We start from the raw sequence: 8,143 nt of genomic DNA on the forward strand, positions 1-8,143 counted from the left end.
GAACTGAAACTTGCGCCTTTGCAACTGAAGCTCGCTCATAATGTTTACTAACTAATTTGCAATACAATGTTCAGCTTGTGCTCATAGTACCTAGCCTTTGATATGTATACCTTAAGTTACTTCATTTTCAGATCTCAGATTTCTTTCAGGTTGCGATTTCCAGGCTTCAGTTTTTCAGCATTTTCAAATCGTGAACAGTACCAGTTATCGTTACAAAAGCATTATGTAGGAATCAGTGTGTTAGGACTGAAACATGACTGAGCATTCAACAATAATATTGTACCATTCTTTGACCTTGTACAGTTGCTTTAGCTGTCAAGATGGGGTTAGTAGTTGTGTTTCATGGATTTTTAATGAATACATTTAGTATTGTATTATATGCACTGAAAAAACACTGTAGAACTAATCTGACTGTGTTGTGCATATGCTCATTCTGCGTGCTTATGTGAAAATCAATGTTCTGTTTTTCATGTAGTCAATAGTTTGGACTTGAATGCAGTGGACAGAATTACTAATGTGGTGCATTGGTATTATGTTAATTGATACTCAAGCTTTTATGTTTCTGAAACATTGGTTAGGGTCTGCGAGATGCTATCGCCAGATCAAGAACAAGCCATACCCCAAGTCGAGGTACTGTCGTGGTGTCCCTGACCCCAAGATCAGGATCTAAGATGTTCAGCCAACCTAGAACTCTTTAAACTGCTGATTAGTACCATAGAGTTATATACTGAATATACTACTTCAGTGTTCTCGAGCCACTAGGAATTAGGATAATGACTCCATAGTTCTAGCTCGCCTGCATATAACTCATCTAACGTTTCCTTTATGTCACCACCTATCAGATACCACAAAGACTTAAAAAACTTCACTGTAAATCCATCATGACAAGGAGCAGTGTTACTCTTCATGCAGTTTACTTTTTTCCTTTTGAAACAAAGTTTCCAAATATTGTTTAAGCTACTTTGGTTCTTATTTATTTGCTAGAAAAGTATGATATTTGATCTACATAGCCATTATCAAGATCCTTATATCACTTGAAACGTTGCACTTAGGTTTTGGACTTGCTTGAGGTTCTACAGTTTAGATGTCCGGATACTTCAACGCAGTATCCACAGCTGCTTTCCAGCTTGGGAATCGAATCGAAGGTATGGCCTGTAAACTTCTAGTTCCATAGATTTTTTAGTTCTCACTACATCTTGGTGCTCAGATTGAAGAGATCCCAAGGAACTCTGCCACGTTTGAAAATGGTGGTGTATATTATTATTCAGAGAGAGGTGACCGACTGATTGATCTTGATGCTTTCCATGAAAAACTTCTCTAGGTTCTGTGTTCATTCTTATGTGTCCTTGTTCTGTTCATTTTTTCCAAAATTGATCTCATGTTTAATGAATTCTTTTTGTTACTTAGATTTCACAAGAATTGAACTCACAATTAACCGAGCCTGAGAAAGCTGGACTAAAAGAATCAGTTCATGGTTTGCTCAAATGGGCGTGGCGATATAACAAAAATCTTGAAGAGCAGGCTGCCCAACTTCACATGTTGACTGGCTGGTCACAGATTGTTGAAGTGAGTTGGGTTTATGCTCATTTGCTTATCATTTGTGTAGGGTATAAAATTTTATTTGATGCACTGATTTCTGTTTATGAGAACCAGGTTGCTGTATCAAGAAGGATGTCATTATTCGAGGACTGTTCTTAGCTATTGTTTGAGTGAGTGATGCCTCCCTTGATGCAAAATGAAAAACTATTGTTTTGATAATTGTACTGAAATTGTTTTATGCAGACTGCTTGATGCTTCGTTGAATGCCACAACATCTCCAGATTGTTCAGTGAAAATGGCATATGTTTTAACTAATGTAAGAAGCTTGTTCTTATTTGGTAAATTCCATTCTCCTAGGGCAATGGTGGCATGACCTTAGCAGAGTATCGCTCACATTTTAGCATATGGGCTCTCATGAAGGTAAGTTTTCAATGAGATTGGACCGGTTTTGAAAAATAAAATTGCTATGAGGCGAATACACGAATCATCAATAACCAGCAACAAGTGAACAACAAGGGAAAAAACAGCTAGGCTACCTGAGCGCTCACCAAATTTGAGCAAATTCAAGGCCCTCCTACAAGGCATCTTATTTTATGATACCAGCACATACAAATTGTGGTGATGACTAATACAATGTTCGTGATGAAGAATATTGTGGTTATGACTATAGCCTTGTAGGGCAGCTTTCAGAAGTTAGAATCAGCAACTTCGTAACTCATTCAGCTATTATTCCTTACACCTCCGTCAGTTCTAAACTTATATAACGAATTAACAGTAAAGTTTTTAGAGCTGTCCAAACTACAGAGCACGAAATATTTCCATTGTATACCATTTCAGTTATGGTAGCTAGTTTTGGTGACGCATTGCAGTTCAGCTTGTTTCATACAGACATATGGAATTCTAAACTGGGTGCTTCCGCTGGCAAGGCAGGGTAGATAGGATGAAATTGCAGACTCAAAACTGAGCCACAAGTTATCTGAATCTGAACTGAGAAGAATGGTAATAGTTTGGGCTATTCTGTACTCATTCAGAATTTGAAAACAGAACAACAATGCTTGAAGTTGTGTCGTTGTTGAAAGGCAAATCAAAAGAAACCCTTCTTAAGCTTGAAAGAGATGAGTTGTTCAGCTTAGACTCGTTGGTGAGTTCACAAGGAACACCAAACCCAGATGGGGGGCAGACTATGTTAACTACTCAATGCAACTAACCTGGCATAGTAGCATCATTGACATTGGAAAGCAAAACTTTACTGTAATTGTATTATGTTCATAATTTTTATGTGCTGATGGGTTAAATGTTGGAGCCTCAAGTTACCAATATGTTGTATTGTCATCATAACTTGGGCTTGCAATTTGATTGCTCAGTCAATTACCTTCAAGTTACCAAGCTATGGGGATTCGATTGCTGAAATCATTAAAGTTACTATGACATTCACTACCTAATGGCATTTGTAAAATGTGTTTTACCGTGTCTACATAACCCCAAAACAATAAACGGTCTACAATTAAAATCATTGGTCGTAGCGAACTGAGTATAAACAAACATATTGGAGAGTGGATCATACCTTGGTCGAGCCCTGCGCGGTTGAGCAAGCTCCTTCACCTTTGTCCTTCCTTTCGGGCGGGGCGGGGCAACGAACAGGGTAGGGCGGGGATTGAGCAGGGGAACAAAGGTGCTAAGAGTCGCGAATTGACGGTGGATTGAGGATGGCGGTGTTTTGCGGCTAGATCGAGGCTGGGACGCGCGGGGTTTTGAGCTTGGGGCGAAGCGCGGGTGGGCGTGCGGGTGTTGGCGGCGGTTGCTGAGAGGTGGCGGTATGCCGTGGGGTATGCGGGCAGGATTCGCGGCGGGGGATTGTTTCGCGTGGGCGCTTGCCGTGCGGATGGTTGCGAGATTTGCGGCTGGGGAGTTGTTGGGGACTTGCTCTCAAATGCTTCGGCTTAAGAACAAGGCAACACATAAAATGTTAAACGATAGAGTCCTTCGTCCTTCGAAGCATTATCTCCTCTAGGATATAATGCTTCTCGGACGAAGGTTATGAAAGGGTGTATTTTCGTAAACACAACATACAAGGATGAAGGATAAATCATATGAGATGTAAAGAATAACATAGGCAATTACACGTTATTATCAACTTATTTTTGTATTATTATTATGAAGAAATAGAAATTGTATCCAATTACAAATGTACCTTCGACTTGGAAGGAGATGAAAATATAAATGTGACGCAAAAGCCAATGCCAAGTCCGCGTGTCCAGTACGGGGGTACTGTTCACCTATTTATAGGCACGGGACACAGCCCATATAAAATTACAATCATGCCCTTTACATTTGGTAGTAATTCTATAGTAACCCACTGAGGTCCGAACAGCCTTTTCATCTTTAAGTCGGTTCCTTTTTCCGCTACCACGCCGAAGCTTTCCCGCCCACATCTTTGGTGTTGAATCAACCTTCGTATTACTTTGGGCTTCTCCTACTGTGATATCGACTCGAGTCCGAAGATACCTGTTTACACATTATACTCCAGAAACACTGTTAAATCCTGTTTTTGAGGACCTTCGGAAGCCGAAGGCCCCCAACAGTAGCCCCTCGCAATATTAATTTGTAAAAATAATAAATTTAGATTGCGACATGGACGAAGGCTTTAAGCCGAAGGTCCGAAAAAACACCTTCCCTTTGCTAGAATAGCAACATTCACTGACAGGCGGGGTCTTTCAAATTTTAACGCACTGGGCGTATAAATAAGAGCATACCGTGAGCTCATTTGGCACGCTCTCTTGCCATCTATTCTCGCTCACTCAATTTTTAGCTCTTGCGCGCCAAGATTTGCCTAGCTTTCTAAGCTTTTAAGCTTCGGCGTTGAAAACAGTTTTTTAGTGCTTCCGAAGATGTCTGAAGATAAGAAGGCTGCTCCTGAGATGAAGCTGAGTCTCTCTGAAGAGAAGAACCTGGGGTTTCTTATAGCAATGTCGAAGACCAACACAGAAAAAATCACCAAAGAGATTTTAGAAGGTTTATCTGAAGATACTGATGACAGCGACAGTTATGATGTGGATAGTGGTGGTAAAGACTCCGAAGATCGCCCCTGGCGACCAAGCCATTCAATTTTTGGCAAGTCAGGTATCAAAGAAAATCATCTTGCCAACATGAGGGGAAGATACTTCCGGGATTTATCCATTGTGAGGGTCGACGAAGGGGAGAAAACTTGCCCGACCCCTGAGGAAAATGAAGTCGTAGTGTTCCGAAGCTTTTTGAAAGCTGGACTGCGATTTCCCCTGAGCAACTTTGTCGTAGAAGTGCTGAAAATGTTTGAAATCTATCTTCATCAACTTACCCCCGAAGCAATTATAAGGCTGAATATCTTCGTGTGGGCCGTGAGAAGCCAAGGTCTGGAACCTGATGCGAAAAGCTTCTGCAACATACATGAATTATCATACGAAACAAAACCCTGGGGTAAGGAACAGTATCACAATAATTTTGGCTGCTACAGTTTCGTTTCTCGGTCTGGGTCAAGCTGTCCCGTGCCAACCTTTCGGAAGAGATGGTCCGGCGACTGGATGACAGAATGGTTTTATGTGAAAAATGACCTGAAAGCACGGGAAGACATTAAAGGTATAATTATGCGCCCTATTTGGCAAAGTTTCGGCCTGCGAAAGCCGAAGATTGAGATGAATGAAGCTGCCGAAGAATGCCAGAGAGCCTTCGGAGTTATTTGTTCTTTTATTGGAACGAGAGATTTGGTCCAAGAGCATATTGCCTTCAGAGTATGGCCGCTTGCGGAAAAATGGGAAATGCCGCAAGAGACCATAAAGGAGGCTGACGAAGGTGGACTTGTCCGACTGAAGTATACTTTCAAGTTCGGAGATAAATTTGTTGAGCCAGATGATGACTGGCTGAAAAGCATTGAAAATTTAAGTGATGAACTGCTTGGGGCTTACTCAAAGGCCGAAGATACTGCATTGTCCGCAGCCTTCGGAGGCCGAAAAAAGAAAAGACTGAACCGAGTGTTTGACGCAATCGGGTTCGTCTACCCTGACTATCGTTATCCCATTCGAGGGCAGAAAAGAAAGGGCGCGACCTCTGCGAAAGAAGAAGCTGCAGCTACTCCTAGTGAGCCAGCGCCGAAAAGAAAAAGGATAAAGGTCCTCACACATCGGCCACGCTATATTGAACCAGCTTCGGTGCCTGAATTCACCGAAAAGACTTCTTCGGCCACCGAGGCTGAACAGCTAACCTTGCTGCCAGAAGTCACAGAAATAGCCGAAGCGCCAACAAGAACAGAATTGGAAGAACCAAAGACTTTGTTATCAGAAACCAAAGAGACGGCCGAAGCGCCATTAACAGAAAAAATGGAAGAAACAAAAAGATTAGCTGAGGGATCAAAAATATCAGAAGTTTTAAGTCCTTCAGCAAATGTTGACACAACAAAAATTGAAAAGGGGCCAGCAGTGACTCCGAAAAGAAAAAGAATGGTCAATGTGCTAGATGTTCTAGAAACAATTAAGTCCTCAAGCACACCTCCGAAGAAAACTGTTGAAACCTCCGAAGCGAAAACTGGGATTTTTGAAACTAAAGCCCCAAAACAAGAAACTGAGGCTGAAGCCGGTCCTTCGGAGCTCACGAAGGTAAAATTCCTGGAATCCGAGGAAGAAAAAGTGACAGAGCCAATTCTTGTTGAAGAAATCAGTGCTGCTGCCCCCGAAGCATCCCCCAAAATCCCTGATTATATTGTTCGACATGCTTCGGGGAAAAAGTTGTCTGAAAAAGAAAAGCAAGAGGCCCAGTTTTACGCCCAAAAACTAAAATATCCAAAGGGAGCGTTGATATTCAACGGCAGCGGAGAAGAAGACTTCTTGTACTGTCTCCCTGACAGCAAGGAGATTTCTGTCTGCCGGGAGATGAGCAAGAGCTTCGGATTCCCAACACTCGAAGACGGACTCTCGGTGCTGTCGAAAGACGAGTTAGCCGACAGCTTGGCGTACAATAGTTTAAAGGTACAAAATTTGAGACCTTCGCATCGTTTCTTAAAACCACAAAATTTTTCATTTGCTTAGGTTTATTAACGCACACACATTCTTCTTTGCAGGGCCTTATACTTAGCAATGCCCTCAGGGCCCAAAAAGATGCCGAAGATGAAGGATGTGTGATGGCCCTGAGCAACCTTCGTTCCGAAGTAATTGAACTACGGAAAGAAGGTCTCGAAAAAGACAAAATATTGCATTCATTGATAAGTAGAATAAAAGAAGACGAAGCTACTTTTAAAGGTCAAGCTGAGGCTCAGAAGCGTGAAATTGAAGATCTTCGAAAACAACTAGCCAGAGCTAGAGAAGAACGCATACTAGAAGAAACAAAGCGAGAACTTAGCGACCAATGGGCAAATCATTTAGAAGGAACTGTTGAAGAGCTTCGTGCGTCCAAGAAGAGATGTTATAACAAATCTATAGAATGTGTTAAGAAAATGAAAACTAGCTTCGCCAGCGTTGGCGCATTTTCGAGTGAAGAAAACTTTGCGAGAGGCAACCCCGAAGGCCCCATTGAATGGATTAGCCACGAAGCTGAGGCCTTCGAAGAAATTTTAAATAGCCGCGGAGATATATGTGCTTTTTCGGGTGCCAGGGGAATTGCCACCATTTTGGAGAAAAAGGGCTGTGAGCATGTAAAAATTTTGGCGCAATCCGAAGCTACCTTGCCCTTCGAAGATGCAAAGGATCCTTCAGCCGAAGCTAGCATGGTTGGTGGAAAATTTTTTACCGATATCTGGGATAATGGTGGCCGAGAAATGGCCCGAGAGATTATCCAAAAAAGCGAAAAGGGTATCCATGATGCTAGAAAAGTAGCAGAGGCTGCTGAGAAGAGCGTGGAGCCCGAAGGGCAAATAGGTATTAACTAGTGGTTTTTATTGTGTTGTAATTTTTGATTTTAAACTTCGTTCGCACTTTGTAATAGCGATGTAGCTGTATCCTGTCCTCCCTCAGATCCTACTAAAGCGTCTCCGGGTCCTCCCCCGAAAGATGATGATGAAATTAAAAAGATGGCTGAAGCTATCATGGACCAAGTTGTCAATCAACTCCTGAACGAAGCTGCAGAAGTAGTACTTAGGGAAGACTAGATGCTACTGTAAAAACTTCTGAAATGTAATATGTATAATATCTTGTAATCCTGAATGTAATAAACTTGTTTTTTATGATTCAATTCTTTACGATGCATGAAATTTTACATACATACCGTTTTCGAGTCTTTGACGAAAAAACACCTTCCCTTCTTTTCATGCTTCGTGAAGAAGAATTTTCTTTTATCGCAACAATATTCATAGTGTTCTGATGAAGAATATCCAAACTTCGTGAAAATATTTTCCGAAGCTATATTCCGAAGATCAATATTGTATCCCCTTCTTGTGCCATATGCAGAATGATGTATGATGCTTATGCTATGCAAAGTGATGTGATGATGTTATGCTATGAGAAAAGGTATTCGTTCCGAAGCTACACACACATCCCTGCAATAAAATACGTAATCTTTTTTGAATCAGCGTTGACTTTTCGCTGTAAGCCTCCCTTGGGAGCTTCTTCGCCTTTTACTTCAGCGGAATCAGCGTTGACTTTTC

The 8,143-nt window shown here is 41.7% G+C and overlaps 1 long non-coding RNA gene across 1 annotated transcript; it reads left to right on the plus strand.

The window, feature by feature from the left end:
* The first annotated feature begins 1,411 nt into the window (after positions 1 to 1,411).
* On the plus strand, positions 1,412 to 1,858 carry LOC103647568 (uncharacterized). Its single transcript, XR_002267694.1, has 3 exons — positions 1,412 to 1,566; positions 1,654 to 1,709; positions 1,783 to 1,858. It is a non-coding gene; the product is annotated as an uncharacterized lncRNA (long non-coding RNA).
* The last annotated feature ends 6,285 nt before the right edge of the window (positions 1,859 to 8,143 follow it).

Source organism: Zea mays, chromosome 2, assembly GCF_902167145.1.
Source record: "Zea mays cultivar B73 chromosome 2, Zm-B73-REFERENCE-NAM-5.0, whole genome shotgun sequence".
Taxonomy (NCBI): Eukaryota; Viridiplantae; Streptophyta; class Magnoliopsida; order Poales; family Poaceae; genus Zea; species Zea mays.